At 49.7% G+C, this 19,939-nt stretch overlaps 1 long non-coding RNA gene across 1 annotated transcript; it reads right to left on the reverse strand.

The window, feature by feature from the left end:
* Nucleotides 1–781: 781 nt before the first annotated feature.
* Nucleotides 782–10,633, reverse strand: LOC147105351 (uncharacterized). Its single transcript, XR_015081740.1, has 3 exons — nucleotides 8,484–10,633; nucleotides 7,720–7,882; nucleotides 782–1,369 (listed from the first exon to the last, which is right to left on the reverse strand). It is a non-coding gene; the product is annotated as an uncharacterized LOC147105351 (long non-coding RNA).
* Between the last annotated feature and the right edge of the window lie 9,306 nt (nucleotides 10,634–19,939).

The raw sequence follows: 19,939 nt of genomic DNA on the forward strand, positions 1-19,939 counted from the left end.
GTTTTCTGTTGTGGCTGAAAGACTTGATTCGATACTAGGTGACAAAGCTTGTGAAGACTTAGAACTGGTCAAGAGAGTCTACCGTATAAACTGTGCCATAAGCAGACCAGGTGACTCAGGTGATGAAGCAGAGAGCCCATCAAGGATGAAAAGGCCAAAGGGTATCCATGTCTTCAAAAAGCCTAGTTTCTCCAAGAAGAAAGAAAAAGACTTTAAGGTCAAAGAGAAGCCAAAGGAAGAAAAGCACAAAGAGGAAAAACACAAGGAGAAAAAGTCCAAAGATATAACCGTAGCAGATGTTGTTAAGCAGCGGAAAGAGAAAAAGAAAAAGAAGAAGCCTGCACCAGAGCAGGAAGCAGTTCCGGTGGATACTCCTTCTTCCCTCAGGCCAATCTTTGGTGTTCCATTAGCCGAGGCTGCTGAGAGGACTATCCTGTATGATGGGATCCAGCTGCCAGCAGTTTTTCGAGAGTGCATTGACTACATTGAGAGTTATGGCATGAAGAGTGAAGGAAACACTGAAACCCTCTCCAAGCAAAGATCGCAAGGAGACCTCAATCTATACAAGAGCAGATTGATGACAATGCCGCAACTGCATCTTGTCATTCACCACCAGAACAATCTCATGAAGACACATCAGACTTACCCGTGTTGAGAAGATCCACACGTGAAGTAAAAAAGCCTGATAGACTTAATCTTTGAGTACAATGTAAAGCTTTGAAAATGTGTTGACTGTTTTGAAAATGTTTATGTTTATAGAGCACTAACAAAAGTGTTACTGATATTATCTTTATTGTTTTCTTGAAAGTTGATAGATATTAATTTTGTTAAACCTCAAAGAAAGGGGATGTAATGGTCAATAACATGTCATTCTATAGTGGACACTAGGTGGAGCCGTAGAGCTGTGTAGAGCTGTATATAAGACTACACTACCCAGCTGTATATATATTAAGACTACATTACCCATGAGGCACTAGGCTACCCACAAGGCAGCAGTCAAGATGGAAGCCTCTACAGATACTGTACCTAGTCCACATGTGCTCAATAAAGTAACTAGCAAAAGCTAGCTGTGTTCATAATAAGAATGTCTATTTATTAATGAACATAAGAGTTCCCTTGTCTAGATCTTGTCAGGTTTTAGTCCCGCCTCCATCGACTTCTGGCCAACCCACGCTATTTTCCCTTGATTGACCTTGTTAATCCTGCCCAGCGGGCTTAGCAGGTCAATTAAGGGGAAGCCGTTTACAGAGAACATCAGCGTATGACATTTCATCTGTCAAACATTTTTGATATTGCATCGGAGAATGAAGCAGCCATCTGTCATCTCTGCCGGTGATTAGCGAGACTCCGCATCTCCAATTGTTGAAGCCTGCAGGAAGAAACAAAGGTAAGTAAACATTTTCTATCACTTTCCACTCACCTCACACACTTACCTCTCCACACTTGCACCCATCACTTATCTTCACAGTGCACTTTTGCACCCCTCCGACACCCACAGACCCACTGCTCACCTCGGTGACCCTGGTGGGGTTTCCCGACGTTGGGAAGCCCGTGTCTCTGTTGGAAAATCCTCTTAACAGCCTGTTAACTACCTGTTAACAGGCAGGTAAGTGGCTGTAATTCCCTTCCCGCCTCCAGGAGACGGGACCTGGCGCGGGTCCGCTACTCGCCTCCTGGGAAGATGTCACGGAGGCAGGTTGGGGGGTGGATGGGCACCCACCCCCAGATTCTGTCATTTTCACGGCAGTCCTGCCTCCGAACCCGCCTCCCCAGGGTTGGTAAGGTCACGCCCCGCATGTGCGGGAAGTGTCGCCAGCTACTGCAACTCGATCTCCGGGTATCGGAGCTTGAGCAACGGCTGGAGTCACTGCAGTGCATCTGCAAGGCTGACAGTTACGTGGATAGCACGTTTCTAGAGGTGGTCACCTCGCAGCTTTAAAGTGTGCAGGCAGAGAGGAAATGGGTGACTGTTAGACAGAAGAGGAGGACCAGGCAGCTAGTGCAGGAGACCTTGGAGTGCATCGCGCTCTCCAACCAGTATTCTGTTCTGAGTACTGCTGAGGGCAATGGTTCCTCTGGGGAGAGCAGCCAGAGTCAAGTACATGGCACCGCGAGTGGCTCAGCTGCACAGGGAGGGAGGAAAAAGAGTGGAAGAGCAATAATGATAGGGGATTCTGTAGTGTATGTACCTTTAAGAGAGAACTACTTTTACAGCTCCTATATACTGTAGTACCGGCAGTGACCACACCTGTATATAAGCCCTGAGCAGGGATCTGTACTGTTAGTTTTTAGACTACCCTCATCCAGTAAACAGCTGTTGATTGTTGATCTGCAGTCTCCGTCTATTTATTGAAGAACACCATACCTTAAGATTCACGGATTTAACAGTGGTGACAAGGTCGATTCGAACCTACCTGCAACTCTGCATTTCCTCCCAGGGATTGACTCCTGGAGGACAGTGGAAGAAAGTCGAGGCCAGAAGCACGGGCGTCGACCACGAGCAACCGCCCAGTCATCCGGCAGAGAGTGAGCATCGCAGGGGAGGCTGTTGAGAGCTGGGCTTGGTTCTCCAGCCACGACGATCCAGCAACAGGCTGGCAACAGGTACAGCGCAGACCCGTCCTGGACAGCGGCGGCTGGAGCCGACCGACGGCACAGAAAAGGCCGAGCAGCGTCAACGGGATAAGAGAGAGGGTAAAGCACAGCCGGGGTTCAGGACCGAGCGGCGGCAACGAGAGAGGCACACAGGAGAACGCGCAGAGCGCAGCCAGGGCTCAAGGGCTGAGCAGCATCCGCGGGGGAAGAAAGTAAGCGTGGGAGACGCCATTTGAGCTGCGGAGTACAAGGGAGAGCGCGGGAGACGCCATTTTTGAAGCCGCAGCGGAGAAGAAGGGCGAGCGCGGGAAGAAAGGGAAGCGCGGGAGACGCCATTTTGAGCCAGCGGAGAAGAAGGCAGAGCGCGGGAGATGCCATTTTAGCCAGTCTAACCACACCCAGGGATGCCGAAGAGTGGCAGTGTCACAGCGTTCGACAATGAAGTCGAAGATTGGGCAACATATGTGGAACGCATTGAGGTGTACTACAAGGCGAATGAAGTGCCAGATGCCAGGAAAGCACTGGTTTTGTTGAATTCCATGGGTGCAAAAATGTATGGCTCACTGCAAAACCTAATAACCTCAGAGAAGCCAGTGGATAAGGATTTCGAAAGCATAGTGGAAATCCTACAGGACCACTTAAACCCCACACCGCTGCTGATAACAGAAAGATTTAAGTTTCACAAAAGGAACCAGCATAAAGACGAAAGTAATGCTGAGTATTTAACGGAACTGCGCAAGCTATCGAAACACTGCCAGTTTGGAATGGGACTAGCAGATACGTTAAGGGACAAGTTTGTGTGTGGGCTTCAAAGTGAAGGAACCCAGAAATGGCTTCTATCAGAAAAGGATCTTACGCTGGACAAGGCTTTCAGCATGGCAGTATCACACGAAGCAGCCGCACGGGGCGCGGCAGAGATACAACGGAGACCGCAAGAATATGGCACCAATGAAATGTCATATGGAGCAGGGAAGTGTTATCACTGTGGCAGAACAACACACGACCAGAAGGATTGTTGGTTCAAGGACCAAGTGTGCAGACAGTGTGGAAAAGCAGGACACATAGCAAGAGTCTGCAGGTCGGGGAAGAAAATCAGCAGCAAGAAATCTCCACAGGAGAAGTACAAAAAGGTACATAAGGTGACGGAGAGTAGTTCAGACGAACAGAAAAGTGATACAGACTCCGGAAGCAAGGAGCTGGGTTGTCTGAAACTACATAATGTAATCAAAATGGAGGATCACCAGACTATCTGGGTCACGCTCAAGACAGACGGAGTCCAAGTGAAAATGGAATTGGACACAGGATCAGCCCTAACAGTCATAAACCGAAGGGACTACAAGCGGCTATTCTCACATATACACTTGAGAGATACAGAGATTGTCTTGAAGATGTACACGGGGCAAAAAGTCTACCCCAAAGGAAAAATAAGGGTGAACGTGATATACAACGGCCAGGAAACACCAAAAATGGACCTATATGTATTGCCAGATGGAGGACCACCGCTACTAGGACGTGAATGGATCCGGAAGATACAGTTAGATTGGCATTCCATACAGGCACTGACAGTAGAGGCCAAAAAGGATGACGACATCACACCTGGATGACTGTCAAAAATGCTAACTGACGCACAAGAAGTGTTCCAGGAAGGACTCGGAACACTAAAAGGCATAACAGTGACGATTAAAATAGAGGAAAATGCAAGCTCAAAGTTTTTTAAGGCCAGGCCTTATGCGATCCGCCCAGCCGTCGAAGCAGAGCTGGAAGGTTTGGAACGTTCTGGAGTACTGTCCAAAGTGGACTGGAGCGAGTGGGCTACATCCATCGTTCCTGTAATGAAGAGGTTGTTGAGTAATACGCCTGGGAAACCAAAGATGATTCGCATCTGTGGGGACTTTAAGGTGACAGTGAACCCAGTCCTTCACACGGTACAATATCCGCTTCCGCGGATTGAAGATATTTTCGCCTCGCTATCTGGAGGAAAATGCTTCACTAAGATTGATCTGGCCCAGGCGTACCTGCAAATGGAGGTAGAAGAAGCCTCGAAACAATACCTCACGATCAACACTCACAAAGGTCTCTACCAATACAACCGGCTGGTGTTCGGGGTAGCATCAGCTCCGGCTATTTGGCAAAGGGCAATTGATCAAGTCCTGCAAGGGATTCCAGGGACCCAGTGTTATTTGGACGACATCCTGGTCACGGGCGAAAATGACAGTGATCACCTCGCCAACCTGAAGCAGGTGCTCACGAGGTTGAAGGAATATGGGCTACGAGCTAATCGCCACAAATGTGAGTTTTTCCAGAAGCAGATCTCGTACTGTGGCCACTTTATTGATGAAGAGGGGTTACATAAGTCCCCTGAAAAGATTGAGGCAGTAGTCAAGGCTCCAGCACCGGAAAATGTGTCACAACTGAGGTCGTTCCTCGGGCTGGTGAACTACTACCATAAGTTCTTACCAAATTTGTCTACAGTATTACACCCACGGAACACCCTACTGCAAACGGGGGTACCATGGAAGTGGAATGACGAATGTAAACGAGCTGTCCAGAAGTGCAAAGAATTAATCACATCAAAAGAGGTGTTGGCTCATTTCAACCCAGCACTACCAATTCGGCTGGCGTGTGATGCATCACCCTATGGTATTGGAGCGGTGCTGTCGCACAAATTCCCAGACGGGTTGGAGAGGCCAGTAGCCTTTGCGTCTCAGTCACTAACCTCAGCCGAGCGCAACTACGCCCAGATTGACAGGGAGGCCCTCAGCCTAGTATGGGGAGTGAAAAAGTTCAACCACTATCTGCACGGGCAGAAGTTCACCTTGCTGACTGACCACCAACCACTTGTCTCCATCTTTAATCCAAAGAAGGGCGTTCCGGTGATGACTGCGCAACGGCTACAAAGATGGTCCCTTTTTCCAGGGGCGAACCAATATGAAATAGAGTATAAGGGCACGAAACAGCATGGAAACGCTGATGGCCTATCACGCCTGCCACTGCCTACTGCGGAGGAAGCACCAGTAGTGGACCCTGTCGAAATATTTTATTCGTCTATAATTGAACGCTTGCCAGTAACTAACGCTGATATAGAGAAGGAGACCCGAAATGACCCGACACTGTCTCGGGTATATGATTTGACGGTGAAGGGATGGCCAACACATGGCAACTCACTGTTGCCAGCATTCTCATCCAGAAGAGAACAGCTGTCAGTATGCCAGGGGACCTTGATGTGTGGATCCCGAGTGGTAATTCCACCCAAGTTAAGGGAGAGAGTGCTCAATGAGCTTCACGAAGGCCATCTGGGAGGGGTGAAAATGAAAAGACTCGCTAGGGCTTATGTGTGGTGGCCGGGAATCGATCAACAAATCGAGGACCTAACAAGGAGCTGCTCAGGATGCCAGAAGGTCCAAAATGCACCACCACATGCCCCTCTACACCCATGGGAGTGGCCCTCCTCTCCATGGCAATGGGTGCATATTGATTTTGCTGGTCCATTCATGGACCCAATGTTCTTAATAGCAGTGGATGCGCACTCGAAATGGCCTGAGGTGATCAAAATGTCCTCCACCGCTACGGAGAAAACGATTGCAGTCCTACGGACCATATTTGCCAGGAACAGCTTGCCAGAGCAGATTTGCTCTGATAACGGACCACAGTTTGTGTCCGAAGAGTTTCAGAAATTTATGAGAAGGAATGGGGAAAGGCATTACACATCCGCCCCGTATCATCCAGCCACAAATGGATTGGCTGAGAGGTTCGTACAAACCTTTAAAAAGGCAGTAAGGGCCATGTGCGATGATGACATTCCACTGCAGCATAAGGTGGACAATTTCCTGTTAGCCTACAGAAATGCGACACATGCAGTTACCAACCAGACCCCGGCATGATGTTCTTTAACCGAAGGTTGAGATCTCGTCTGGATTTGCTCCGACCAAATGTACAAAGAAATGTTGAGAATAAGCAATTCCAGCACATCAATGAGAAGCCGACAAGGAGCTTCAATGTAGGACAACCAGTCTTGGCCCACGACTACCGAACAGAGAAATGGCAACCAGGGACGATATGCACACGGCAGGGGCCACTAATGTACACTGTGGATGTTGGGGAGAGCATTGTGAGACGCCATGTTGACCAGATTCTAGCATCACAGGAACGAGTCAACCCCATGTCGAACGTACCTGGTGATGAACCCAACATACCGGTAGCATCTACCCCAGAAACAGTAGCATCGGAAACTGATGAACTAACCGACGACAGGGGGCCAGAATCGCCTCCGCACCAAGAACAAGACACTCAGGAAAGGCGCTATCTAGAAAGGATCAGGAAGCCGCCCCAAAGACTGAATCTATAAATGGACTATTTCAGTTAATGTGCATGTTAAAAGTGTTAACTGTTATTTGAATGTTATGGTACTGTTAATCTAAAAGGGGAGGAATTGTAGTGTATGTACCTTTAAGAGAGAACTACTTTTACAGCTCCTGTATACTGTAGTACCGGCAGTGACCACACCTGTATATAAACCCTGAGCAGGGATCTGTACTGTTAGTTTTTAGACTACCCTCATCCAGTAAACACCTGTTGATTGTTGATCTGCAGTCTCCGTCTATTTATTGAAGAACACCATACCTTAAGATTCACGGATTTAACAGGTTCGATAGTTAGGGGAGCAGACAGGCATTTCAGCGGCCGTAAACGTGACTCCAGGATGGTATGTTGCCACACTTGTGCCAGGGTCAAGGTTGTCACTGAGCGGCTGCAGGACACTCTGAGGGGGGAAGGTGGACAGCCAGAGGTTGTTATCCATATCATTAGCAAAGACATAGGCAGAAAGAAGGATGAGGTCTTGCAGGCAGTGTTTAGAGGGCTAGGAGAGAGATTAAAACGCAGGACCTCAAAGGAAGTAATCTCCGGATTACTCCCAGTGCCACGTGCTAGTGAGTACAGGAATAGGAGGATAGAGCAGATGAATATGTGGCTGGCGAGATGGTGCAGGAGGGAGGGCTTTAGATTCCTGAGGCATTGGGGCCGTTTCTGGGGAAAGTGGGACCTGTACAAGCCGGACGGGATACACCTCAACAGAGCCAGGAGGGACAAGTGGAAGGAGAGAGGACAAAAAGGTGATGACCTTACCATTGCTGTCCAGAACGGGGTCGGCGTCTTCAGTGGCGACGGGACCGATCACCCGGCTTGCCACAATCCTGTGGACGCGCACCTAAAGATCGCTGAGGAGTTGCAGCTGAGGCAGCCCTCCACCCGTCTGTTGCTGCTGTCTCCTATTATGAGATAGCTTGGCCTGCAAGAAAAAGGACGGCGCCTGAGTAAATATACATCCATGGTCTTGCCTGATGTGCCTCCCATAGTTGAATAGTCCTTACTGTATGCAGACATGGTGTAGGATTTGCAAAATTGGATTTCATATTAATAAGGATCAATGGGCAGAAGAGGCCATGATTTTAAAGACTGTTTTAAAAGAAGCCCAGAAAAAGGGGCATACAAAATGGCCGCCGTATCATGTGACCAGCTTATTGGGACACTTTAAAATGGTTCCTGCACAACCTCAGACAACTATGTGGATTGAACCCATAGCAAGTTCTGGAAGCTGTTTCTGAGAGGACAAAGCCAGACCCACAGGCATGCATATGGATTAGATGCAGATCCACTCAAGATCTGGCTGGAGACAGAGGCCATCTAAATGTTGACCCAGATGAAAGAGACAATAACTTATTCATGAGGACAACACCAAGGGCTCGGTAACAGGATTAGCATGAAATTAAAAACAATGAGAGCCATTTCAAACCAGAGATGGGCCTGTTACCAGCTGCTTAAAATGATTTAAAATATAATAACTGCCCCGCTGTGCTCAAAGCCCACCAAAAGTTAAAACAAAGACTCACCTGATTTTGGGGGGGAAGTGAAGCCTCAGGAAGAAAGGTATAACTGAAGAGACTTTTCACGAGTTGAGACAAGCAGAAGCACCGGGTTGGAAGCGACACTCGAGGCAAGCTGAACAAGCAGCTTGGAGGACACGGCAGTGGGACACGACGCGACAGGGGCAACGACCCCAGGGACAGCTTGGACGAGTTGAGACACAGGACCAGGACGCAGCACCCCGGAATGCAGCTTGAGGAGGAAGACACAGCTTGGGAGAAGACTTTGGAGGAAGCTCGAATCAACAAGCTCGGACAGTCACAAAGAGAGCGGAGAAAAAGGACAGTTTAAAATCGGACAGTCGTTGCAGCCCCAGCAGCCTCGTTTTCAAAACCTTGCACTTCCTAGTGGGATTGGCGAGCATGTTTCTGGCCCTTCACAATCAGATCTAGTTAGGTTTAATAAGGGGGTGGATTTAAGGGTACAATTAACATGAGTTGTCGTCCCTCGATGTTCCATGTGTTTCTTTATTTCATGATGATCTTTGCAGAGTATAAGATGCCTATATTTGCCTTAGTTAGTATAATGTCGTTATGATTTGTTTGTATTTGTTTTTCCCTCCCATGTACCGTGCTCTTGTCTTTGTTGCATTTGATTTGATATTTTTCCATTTACAATAAAATTTCATTTTTATTCATCAAACTTGGTCTACAAGAGTCTTCTCTGCATTGCAGTTCCTGCACCTAAGTCCAGACTATAGAATGTAAGGGGTGAGTGGGTCGAACCACTCAAAGTTTTACTGTGCAAGAGAGAGAGGCCTCGAGAGAGAGAGAAACCTCAGGGAAACCTCTCGAGGAAAACCCCTTACAGAAAATGGCGAGTCAGGCAGGAGTCTGGCAGCAGGATTGCAATGTAGTAGATCCAAGTTTGAATGGTCGAAATGTGATGGATGAGAGAATAGCGGATTATGTTTTTGGGAAGGTAAACCTAACAAAACAGTGGATATCTGACCTATTAAGAGATAGGCGCCCGCTAGACGCAGCCATCAAGTGGACAGAAAGTAAAGAGCATAAGAAGTCGGTAGAAAAGGCGGTCTGGCTGATGTGTTACAAGAAGCAAGTCCAGCTTTTGGACCAGGTCGTTGTAGCACAGACAGCCCAGATCAAAGGGCTGCTTACAGAAGTAGAGGAAAAGGTTGCGGGAGGTCAGAAACTGATTCAATCGCTTAACGCGCTGAATCAGGAGCGCCAATCCGCAACTCACCGCCATGAGACCCGGATAGAGTATTTGGAATGTCAGGTCATTGAGGCCAAGGCCAGTGAAGGTAGAATGAAAGAGGGGTGTTTCCGCCTAGCTAAGCAGATAGCGACACAGGAGGAAAGAATTTTGGGGGCTAGGGCAGCATATAAGATGGCCATGGAGGATAGGTCTGAGAACACCGATCATAGTGCTTGCCACAGGGAGTTAGAGGACCTGAGAATGGCCCTAGCGAAGGCAAACGGCTTGGTGTGTCTCATAAACCCGCCAGCGAGCCAGATACTGTTAGCCAAGGAATCCAAAAGACCAATTCCACAGGAGGCAGTTAGGGTACCAACCCCCGAGCCCTCAGCACCTCCCGCCTATGATGAGTCTTGGACTCCAGGGGAGGAAACGGTAGAGTTAGACGAAGAGATTCCTGAGGTAGAGCAACCCCAGGTAGTAGAGTCGAAGCCGGCACCGATGTGTCCCGCTCGACACCGAAGGCTCGGTCCGGACCAAGCGAATGGCGATGACGGACCCCTCGTGAATCAGATCATAATGCCCCATAGCGCACGACAGCTAAGGGAAATGATCAGTCACATCCCAAAGCTCTCCAAGTCAGGAGATCCCTCCGTGCATTTTAGGGACGTGGAGCAGACCGCAGCAGTTAATGACTGCGACGGGGTTGAACAGTCCAAAATGCTGCTGTTCTCCCTGGACAGCTCACTCCTCCAGTGTCTCCCCGACGAGAGCAAGAGAGGGCGCAAGACGTATGAGGAGTTACGGGACGAGATCCTGGAGATTATAGGGGAGGGTGACGGAACTCCGTTCCTCCGATTGGAAAGGACGGTACAGCTAGAGGGAGAACCCCCACGGGTTTTCGCCGGAAGGTTGTGGCCAGTGTATCGGTGCAGCTGCCCGGGAGGACTGGACCGGAACGGGCTGAATGATGACCAAAGGGCTCATTGGCTCCGGTGTCTGGTCGCCAATTGCTTGCCACCGGTGAGGGAGTAGGCCAAAGCATGGTTTGACCCCACTAACTTCCGCTCCATGGAGGAAGTAGTACTTGATCAACTCAGTATAAGTTACAGGAACAACAAGAGTAGGGATGTGCCTTCCTCAAAGGGAAACGTGCCTGAGGCAAGGCCAGCAGCTCCTGCCAAAAAGGAATGGCATCAGGAGGGGAATCGCCCTCCCCAAGCCAAGAGCAGTTGTTACGGGTGTGGGAAGGAAGGTCACTGGCGCGGGGACTGTAAAAATCCCTGGAAGGATTTAAAGGGAAAAGCTCTGTGATGAAATATTTCCATTCATCACTGCCTGTGACTGAGATCGGTTTCAGTGTCATTTCCCTTCCCCCAGACCTCATTGTATTGTGTACTGGAATGTGCTGTATTGTATACTGGAATGTGCTGGAATGTGCTGTGTGTAGGGCTCCGCCCATACCTGGCCCCGTTTGTAAGCTAGCTTCAGTCTAGCCCCAATCTCCAGAAGGACGACATCTCTCTCGCTTACGTGTTTCGTTCTAAGTTAATAAAAGCCTTGTTTTGTTCTGCTACCTTCGAGTCTCGGAATTACTGAGGCACATCAAGCTCCCTCAGCCCCAGCCCAAATGCCCATCCTGGAGAAAGGAGCCGATGTGTCGATCCATCCTGCTGCGATCGAGTCAGTTTTAGAGGCAATGCGGTCTCTAATGACCTCGCAGGGGAAGGTGGCAGTCGCCAACGGCCCTGTTGCTCCCCCAGCCCCAACCGCAGCGCCCCAATGACTAGAGCCAGCGCAGCCTGTCGACCTGTGTCCTTTAGAAAGACATGCACAGGAAGAGACCTCCTGTAAAATGGAGGAATACCTGCGGTGCCAGGTTGCGGAGGCTAAGTTAGTTGAGCAGGTTTTAAGGGAGGAGAACGCCAGGTTAACAGCGAGGGCTGGCAGTTTAGAGGGTCAGCTAAGGGTTTTTAAAATGGTTCATGACCAGTGTAAACTGTTTAAGCCAGGTGCAAAAGAACCAGCAGGGAAAGCCAGGTCTGAGAGTAAAAGCAATAAGCCTGAGGCAAGTAAAGAGTCACAGCCCACACAAGCTGGCGTTGCAGCCTGCTTGAGGGGAGGAGCCATCCCGCCCACCTGGGAGGCTTCCCCGATGGCCTGGGACTTGGACGAGGAGGGACCCGAACAGCAAGGTCCCGCCCTCGACATGATTCTGGAGGAGGAGGAGTCGGAGGACGGAGGTTCCGCCCTCGACTCGAGCGTGGGGGAGGTAGAAATTGGGGGCAGAGATCCTCCACCTGTAAGGACAGGTGGGGAGGAGCTGTCTGCCACAGACCCAATTCCCGAAGGGGCGGAGCCTGAGGGGAGGGAGCCGAAGCCCACAGTCGTGGAAGAGCCACGGGCTGTGAGAGCCAAAGTCCCACCCAAAGGTCCACTCGCCAAGGGAGCCTGCCCAAATCCCAAAGGGGCGGAGCCTGAGGGAAGGGAGCCGAAGCCTACTGTCGTGGAAGAGCCACGGGCTGCGAGAGCTGAGGTCCCACCCGAAGGCCCACTCGCTAAGGGAGCCACGCCCAAAGTACCTTCTCGCAGGTCGGCCCGAACACCTCAGCCTGTAAAGTCTTGGCCCGAGTCACCCACTCCCAGTAGACACCGACTTCAGAAATCATTAAGAAAGCACAGTCCCCGTTTAACAGCAAAAGGCTGCGGGGAACCAGAGATACAGGTCACTGCAGCCCCGCCACAGGGAGCGGCGAGCTGCAGTCCAGAGCCACAGGTCACTGCAGCCCCTCCACAGGGAGCGGTGAGCTGCAGTCTGATCAGGGATTAGGCAAGCCGCCCGGGGATGGGCGGCGCTGTACATAAGTTTAGTTTAAGTTTTAAGGTGATTCGTTGTTTGTACACTGTAAAAAGGTCAAACATTCGCAAAAGTACGAGAATAGAGGGGAATGGAGGGAGCATTATGTGCGGGTAGAAGAAGAGACACCCGTTTAGATTTTGCTGCTCTGTATAAAGTTAAAGTTTCCCTCCCTCCTCTGTATTATTATTTTTTTTTTTGATGTGTATCCATGTGTTTTTGGATTTTCGTATGTATTTCATTTTATTATTGAAGTTTATTAGACGTGATTATTATTATTTGATGATGTGTATGTACTAGGTGATGTAGGGGTATAAGGCCCTCCTCCATGCCTGGAAGTAAGTTGTAAGATTTTTAACTCCAAGGTATTGCCATCTATAGATGCTTAATGTACACTAGATTTTTCTGAAATGGGAAATGCATGTGTCGTGGGGTCATGGATTGGTAAACACTGGGGATGGTTAGATTGTGGAAGGACAGAAAATTTTGCTCACCCGGAATTATGATACTCCAAGCAAGTTACAGTATCATCAGGGGGGAGTGTAGGATTTGCAAAATTGGATTTCATATTAATAAGGATCAATGGGCAGAAGAGGCCATGATTTTAAAGACTGTTTTAAAAGAAGCCCAGAAAAAGGGGCATACAAAATGGCCGCCGTATCATGTGACCAGCTTATTGGGACACTTTAAAATGGTCCCTGCACAACCTCAGACAACTATGTGGATTGAACCCATAGCAAGTTCTGGAAGCTGTTTCTGAGAGGACAAAGCCAGACCCACAGGCATGCATATGGATTAGATGCAGATCCACTCAAGATCTGGCTGGAGACAGAGGCCATCTAAATGTTGACCCAGATGAAAGAGACAATAACTTATTCATGAGGACAACACCAAGGGCTCGGTAACAGGATTAGCATGAAATTAAAAACAATGAGAGCCATTTCAAACCAGAGATGGGCCTGTTACCAGCCGCTTAAAATGATTTAAAATATAATAACTGCCCCGCTGTGCTCAAAGCCCACCAAAAGTTAAAACAAAGACTCACCTGATTTTGGGGGGGAAGTGAAGTCTCAGGAAGAAAGGTATAACTGAAGAGACTTTTCACGAGTTGAGACAAGCAGAAGCACCGGGTTGGAAGCGACACTCGAGGCAAGCTGAACAAGCAGCTTGGAGGACACGGCAGTGGGACACGACTTGACAGGGGCAACGACCCCAGGGACAGCTTGGACGAGTTGAGACACAGGACCAGGACGCAGCACCCCGGAACGCAGCTTGAGGAGGAAGACACAGCTTGGGAGAAGACTTTGGAGGAAGCTTGAATCAACAAGCTCGGACAGTCACAAAGAGAGCCGGAGAAAAAGGACAGTTTAAAATCGGACAGTCGTTGCAGCCCCAGCAGCCTCGTTTTCAAAACCTTGCACTTCCTAGTGGGATTGGCGAGCATGTTTCTGGCCCTTCACAATCAGATCTAGTTAGGTTTAATAAGGGGGTGGATTTAAGGGTACAATTAACATGAGTTGTCGTCCCTCGATGTTCCATGTGTTTCTTTATTTCATGATGATCTTTGTAGAGTATAAGATGCCTATATTTGCCTTAGTTAGTATAATGTCGTTATGATTTGTTTGTATTTGTTTTTCCCTCCCATGTACCGTGCTCTTGTCTTTGTTGCATTTGATTTGATATTTTTCCATTTGCAATAAAATTTCATTTTTATTCATCAAACTTGGTCTACAAGTGTCTTCTCTGCATTGCAGTTCCTGCACCTAAGTCCAGATTATAGAATCTAAGGGGTGAGTGGGTCGAACCACTCAAAGTTTTACTGTGCAAGAGAGAGAGGGCTCTAGAGAGAGAAACCTCAGGGAAACCTCTCAAGGAAAGCCCCTTACAATGGTATTGCCTGATGTGTCTCCCATAGTTCCTGGGACTAGGGACAGGGTCACTGGCAAGGCTTGGAAGCTAAGCCAGAACCAGGCCTGGTTAGTACCTGGAGGGGTGACCATCAGTGGAAGACCAGGTGCAGAAGGTCACGGAAGGAGCCCCGAGGAGAGGCAGTTGGTGAGAAGGTCACGGAAGGAGCCCCGGGAGGGGCGGCTGGTGAGCAGGCCCAGGCGTTGGGCTGAAGATTGTCGGACAGGAGGAATGGTGGAAATGGAATGGCGGCGCGCACAGACGCAGTGGCTTTGCTTCACCCAGGACGGTGCTATTTACGTTTAATGTTAATGTTATTTGTACTGGACTCATGGGAGCTTGCAAGATCACATTTCGTTGTTCATGTACTTGTACAATGACAATAAAGTTGAATTATTATTAGTTGAATAGCCCTTACTGTATGCAGCCATGGTCTTGCCTGATGTGCTTCCCATAGTTGAATAGCCCTTAATGTATGCAAAGTGTGGAATGTGCGTGTGTGATTGATGAAAGGGCCATAGGTGTTGGATGAGTGTTGGGCATTGGGGTTTTAAGACCCTCTGGCCATAGAGTGAGGTTGAGATGGAGGGATGGAGAGGTATTGAAAAAAAGCCACTCACCCTGACGACCCGAGTGAGGTCATTGAACTTTTTTCTACATTGGATATGGGTCCTGGGCACCATGCTCCATGAGGAGACGCTCTGAGCACCTCCCTCCACACTCTTCTGTACTCGCGTGGCAAAGGCCTCCTGCCACTCTCTGGGTACAGTATAGATCTTCTGCACTCCACTGCGCTAACCAGAGCCTCCAAGGCCCACTCACTGAAGCGCTGTGCTCGTTCTCTCATCCACTGCATAGTCCTTGCCTGCAAGATTTAGCCACAGGTCTGTCCAGGCTGAGATTCAAGGCTCCAATGAGCAGGGTGTGGCTGGAGAGCAAAATCGACCCTCCCCTTTAAGAATTGGCTGGCGCCAGTGTGTCTGTGTTCAATCGCTAACTGACAGCACCTGCGCTGCGCCCGCGCTCTGAGGTAGCACCTCGCTCCTCGGCCTTTGCACCTTAAGACAGGTGTGTAGCGCCTGATTTAGTGCTCCAATCACCTCCAGGGGCGATAAAAGCCAAATTTGCCGTCGGAGGCGATAATTGGCGCCAGGCGCTAAACTTTGCGCACAGGCGATAAAGGCGCCCCAAACGGGGCGATACTGAATTTCTCCCCCCTAGAATCATAGGGGCCGATTTTGTCAATGGGGGCGCATTGGAGACGGGACTGCTGCTTGTCGGGCTTCAGTTCCGCCTCCATCGACTTGTGGCCAACCCATGCTATTTTCCCTTGAGTGACTTTGTTAAGCCCGCCCAGCGGGCTTAGCAGACCAATTAAGGGGAAGCCGTTTACAGAGAATATCAGAACATTTTTGACAGATGAATTGTCATTGTTTGACAGCTCTGTGAAGCTGTCAAACACTGACAATCTCTGTTTGATGAGTTCTTGTATTCAAGACTCATCAAACCTCTGTTGTGAGCCGAAATTAGATGGTTGTTGCATCGGAGAATGCAGCAGCCATCTGTCATCTCTGCTGGTGAGATGCGAGAATCTCCGCATCCCCAGCGGTTGAAGCCTGCAGGAAGAAACAAAGGTAAGTAAACATTTTCTATCACTTTCCACTCACCTCACATACTGTACTTACCTCTCCACACTTGCACCCATCACTAACGTCCACAGTGCACTTTTGCACCCCACAGACCCGCTGTTCGCCTCGGTGAACCTGGCGGGATTTCCTGACGTCGGGAAGCTCGCGCCTCTGGTGGAAAAATGGGGATAATCCTCTTAACTGCCTATTAAGTGGCTGTAATCACATTCCCGCCCCCAGGAGACGGGACCCAGCGCGGGTCGGCTACCCGCCTCCTGGGAAGATGGCACGGATTCTGCCACCCCCAGATTCTGCCATTTTCCTGGCAGCCCTGCCTCCAAACCCGCCTCCCCAGGGTTGGCAAAATCCAGCCCATAGAGTCATAATGGCACAGAAGGAGGCCATTCAGCTCATCGAGTCCATGCCTGCTCTCTGTAGAGCAATCCAGTCAGTCCCATTCCCCCGCTCTATCCCCGTAGCCCTGCCTGTTTATTTCCCACAAGTGCCTATCCAGTCTCCCCTTGAAAACTTTGAGTGTCTCCGCTTCCACCACTCCCGTCTGCAGCGAATTCCAGGTCATCACCACTCGCTGTGTAAAAAAGTTTCCCCTCACTTCCCCCCTGCATCTCTTGCCCAAAACCTTAAATCTGTGTCCCCTAGTCCTTGTACCATCAACTAGTGGGAACAGCCTTTCCGCGTCAAGCATATCCAAACCCGTCATAATCTTGTACACCTCTATCAAATCACCCCTCAACCTCCTTTGCTCTAATGAAATCAAATCCAGCTTCTCCATCCTGTCCTTATAGCTAAGATCCCCCTTCCACGGAACCATTCTGGTAAATCTCCTCTGCACCCTCTCAAGGGCCTTCACATCCTTCCTAAAGTGTGGTGACCAGAACTGGACACAATACTCCAGTTGTGGCCTAACCAGTACTTTATAAAGGTTCAGCATAATTTCTCTACTTTTGTACTTAATACCTCTGTTTATGAAGCCCAAGATCCCATATGCTTTGTTAACCACTGTCTCAATAGGTCCTGCCACCTTCAGGGACCTATGCACATTAGCTCTCAGGTCCCTCTGTCCCTGCACACTCTTTAAAACTGTGCCATTAAGTGTATATTGCCTCTCCCTGTTCCTTCTGCCAAAATGCATCACCTCACACTTCTCTGTATTAAACTCCATCTGCCACTTGTCTGCCCATTCTGCTAGCCTTTCTATGTCCTGTTGCAGTCGATTGATATCACCCCCAAATCTGGTGTCATCGGCAAATTTAGAAATTTTACTTTGTATTCCAATATCCAGGTCATTTATATATATCAAAAAAAGCAGTGGCCCCAGCACTGACACTTGTGGAAAGCCACTATTTACCATCCTCCAGTCTGAAAAACAGCCATTTACCACAACTCGCTGTTTTCTGTCCTTAAGCCATTTCCTTATCCAAGCTGCCACTGACCCACCTGTTATGTCTGACATTTGGTGATAGGTACTCGATTGCCTTGGCCTGAGCACATGGAGTTTGATAGTGCTGTTATCATTGTATTGTGTATAGGTATTCGATTGCTTGTGCCTGGAAGTGTGTGTGTGTGGCAGCCATATTAAAAGCAGCATGAACTGAACTCACTGACGGTCTCTGGATTATCTTTGCAAACGCAACATTTGGCGACAAGGATGGCTGAAATCTCTCTTCCACCACCTCCTCCCTTCCTTGCACTACCCAGTGAGCCCCCGATCCCATGGGTTCGCTGGTTACAGTCCTTTGAAACCTACCTCATTGCTCTTGGACTAGAAACTGTGAGTACGGCTCGGAAAAAGGCACTGTTACCCCATTGCTTGGGAGCGGAGGGCCAGCGTGTTCTTGGGACATTATGCACAGCAGACTCAATCCAAACATATGATGAGGCTGTGGCTCTGTTAAGCACACACTTCTCTGCCCCACAAAGTGCCCTCCTGCGGCGATTCATTTTTGGACAGCGTCACCAACTCCTCGGCGAGTCAGTGCATCAATACGTGGCTAATTTGAGGGGGTTAGCTAGCTCGTGCAAGTTCGGTGCATTACAAGATGAGATGGTGCGTGATCAACTAATAGAGCACACAAACAACGTGAGAGTGCGTGAAAGACTGTTACTCGAGTCCGACGATCTGTCGTTGTCACAGGCAGTCAACATTGCCTTTCAAGTGGAGTCTGCAGCCGAATGTGCAGCGAAACTAGCACACACACCCAGTGACAGCGCCCTCGGCCCCGACAGCTCTGACACGGTAATGCTCGCGCGACGGCAGCAACGCGCGCTACCGTGGCAACAGTGTGGAAACTGCGGATCTCGTTCACATGCTACCAGAGCGCAGAATTGCCCCGCACGCGGCCAAGCCTGTCGCAATTGTGGAAAACAAAATCACTTTGCCAAGGTCTGCCACTCTGCCCCTGTTGCTACAGATGAACACTCTCAGTCCTCAAGCAGTTGGCCTACAAATCACAACGTGAGCTCTGGGCCAGTAGTGGCTTTCAAATCATGCGCAATTAACCTGAATGATGTGTGCATCCCGCTGTTGTTGGATACCGGTGCCAGCGTCTCACTGCTGAATGTGGACACATTCAAACGCTTTTTCAGCTCCCTGCCACTCTCTGCGCCCTCCACTACCCTTTGCGGGTATGGTAATTCGGAAATTGGACTAGTGGGCTCAGTCAACCTCACAGTACGCTATGGAACAAAAGTTTTGCCAGATTTTTGTTTTCATGTGGCACGCCAAGGAGCTAATCTGATGGGACTGGATCTTTTCACTGACCTGGGTTTTTCTCTCTTGGACACCGGCGGGTCTGCGATTCTGCACGTCACCTCACCGTGGCACCAAACATGGCCAGCACTCTTCGAGGGTCTGGGCTGCCTGACTGCCTTCACCCACCAGCCCATGGTTGACTCCACCGTTACCCCTGTCATTCAGCCACTGCGCCGCATCCCGCTTGCTCTCCGTGACGGGGTCACAGCTGAACTAAAGCAGCTACTGGAAACCGGCATCATCGAACCAGTTGATGCCTCCCCATGGGTCTCCAACCTGGTGGTCGCAATGAAAAAGTCAGGTGGTCTACGCGTCTGTGTCGATCTTCGAGCAGTGAATAAGGCCGTAATCCCTGACAAGTATCCACTGCTCACGTCAGAGGAACTCACAGCGCAGTTCTATGGTTCCATCCTGTTCTCGAAACTGGACCTTCGACAGGGCTATCTACAGGTTCCCCTCCACCCCAGCAGCAGGGACCTCACTGCTTTTGTGACACATGCTGGCATCTTTCGGTACACCAGGATGCCATTTGGACTTAGCTCTGCACCCAGCTGCTTCCAAAAGGTGATGGCCTCTGTGCTCGCGGGCATTCCTGGGGTGGCCATCTACCTGGATGACATCGTCGTGCATGGGCCCTCGACCTCCACTCACGACGAACGACTTCACAGAGTTTTTACGGCTCTAGCAAAACACAAGCTCACACTGAATGGCGAAAAGTGTGTCTTTGCTGTTTCAGAGATTGATATTGTGGGGTTTCGGTTGTCGGCTGATGGTATATCCCCACTCCAGTCAAACGTGGATGCCGTTCACAGCATCCCAGAACCCAGCTCTGCAGCACAGGTTGCCTCCTTCCTTGGCATGACTGGGTACTACCTGAAGTTTTTGCCCCAGTACTCAGCCACCACAGCCCCACTGCGCCAGCTCCTGCAAAAGGATGAGCCCTGGGTGTGGTCACAAGCCTGTACGGAAGCTGTTCGCCTCCTCAAATCGCAGCTGACGTCGCCTCCAGTGTTGGCTCACTTTGACGTCGCCAGCCCCACCCTCGTCACCTGCGACGCGTCCACTGCAGCTGTGGGGGCGGTGTTATCGCAGGTATAG

Source organism: Somniosus microcephalus, chromosome 18, assembly GCF_052327205.1.
Source record: "Somniosus microcephalus isolate GS21.2 chromosome 18, FLI_Smic_1.0, whole genome shotgun sequence".
NCBI lineage: Eukaryota > Metazoa > Chordata > Chondrichthyes > Squaliformes > Somniosidae > Somniosus > Somniosus microcephalus.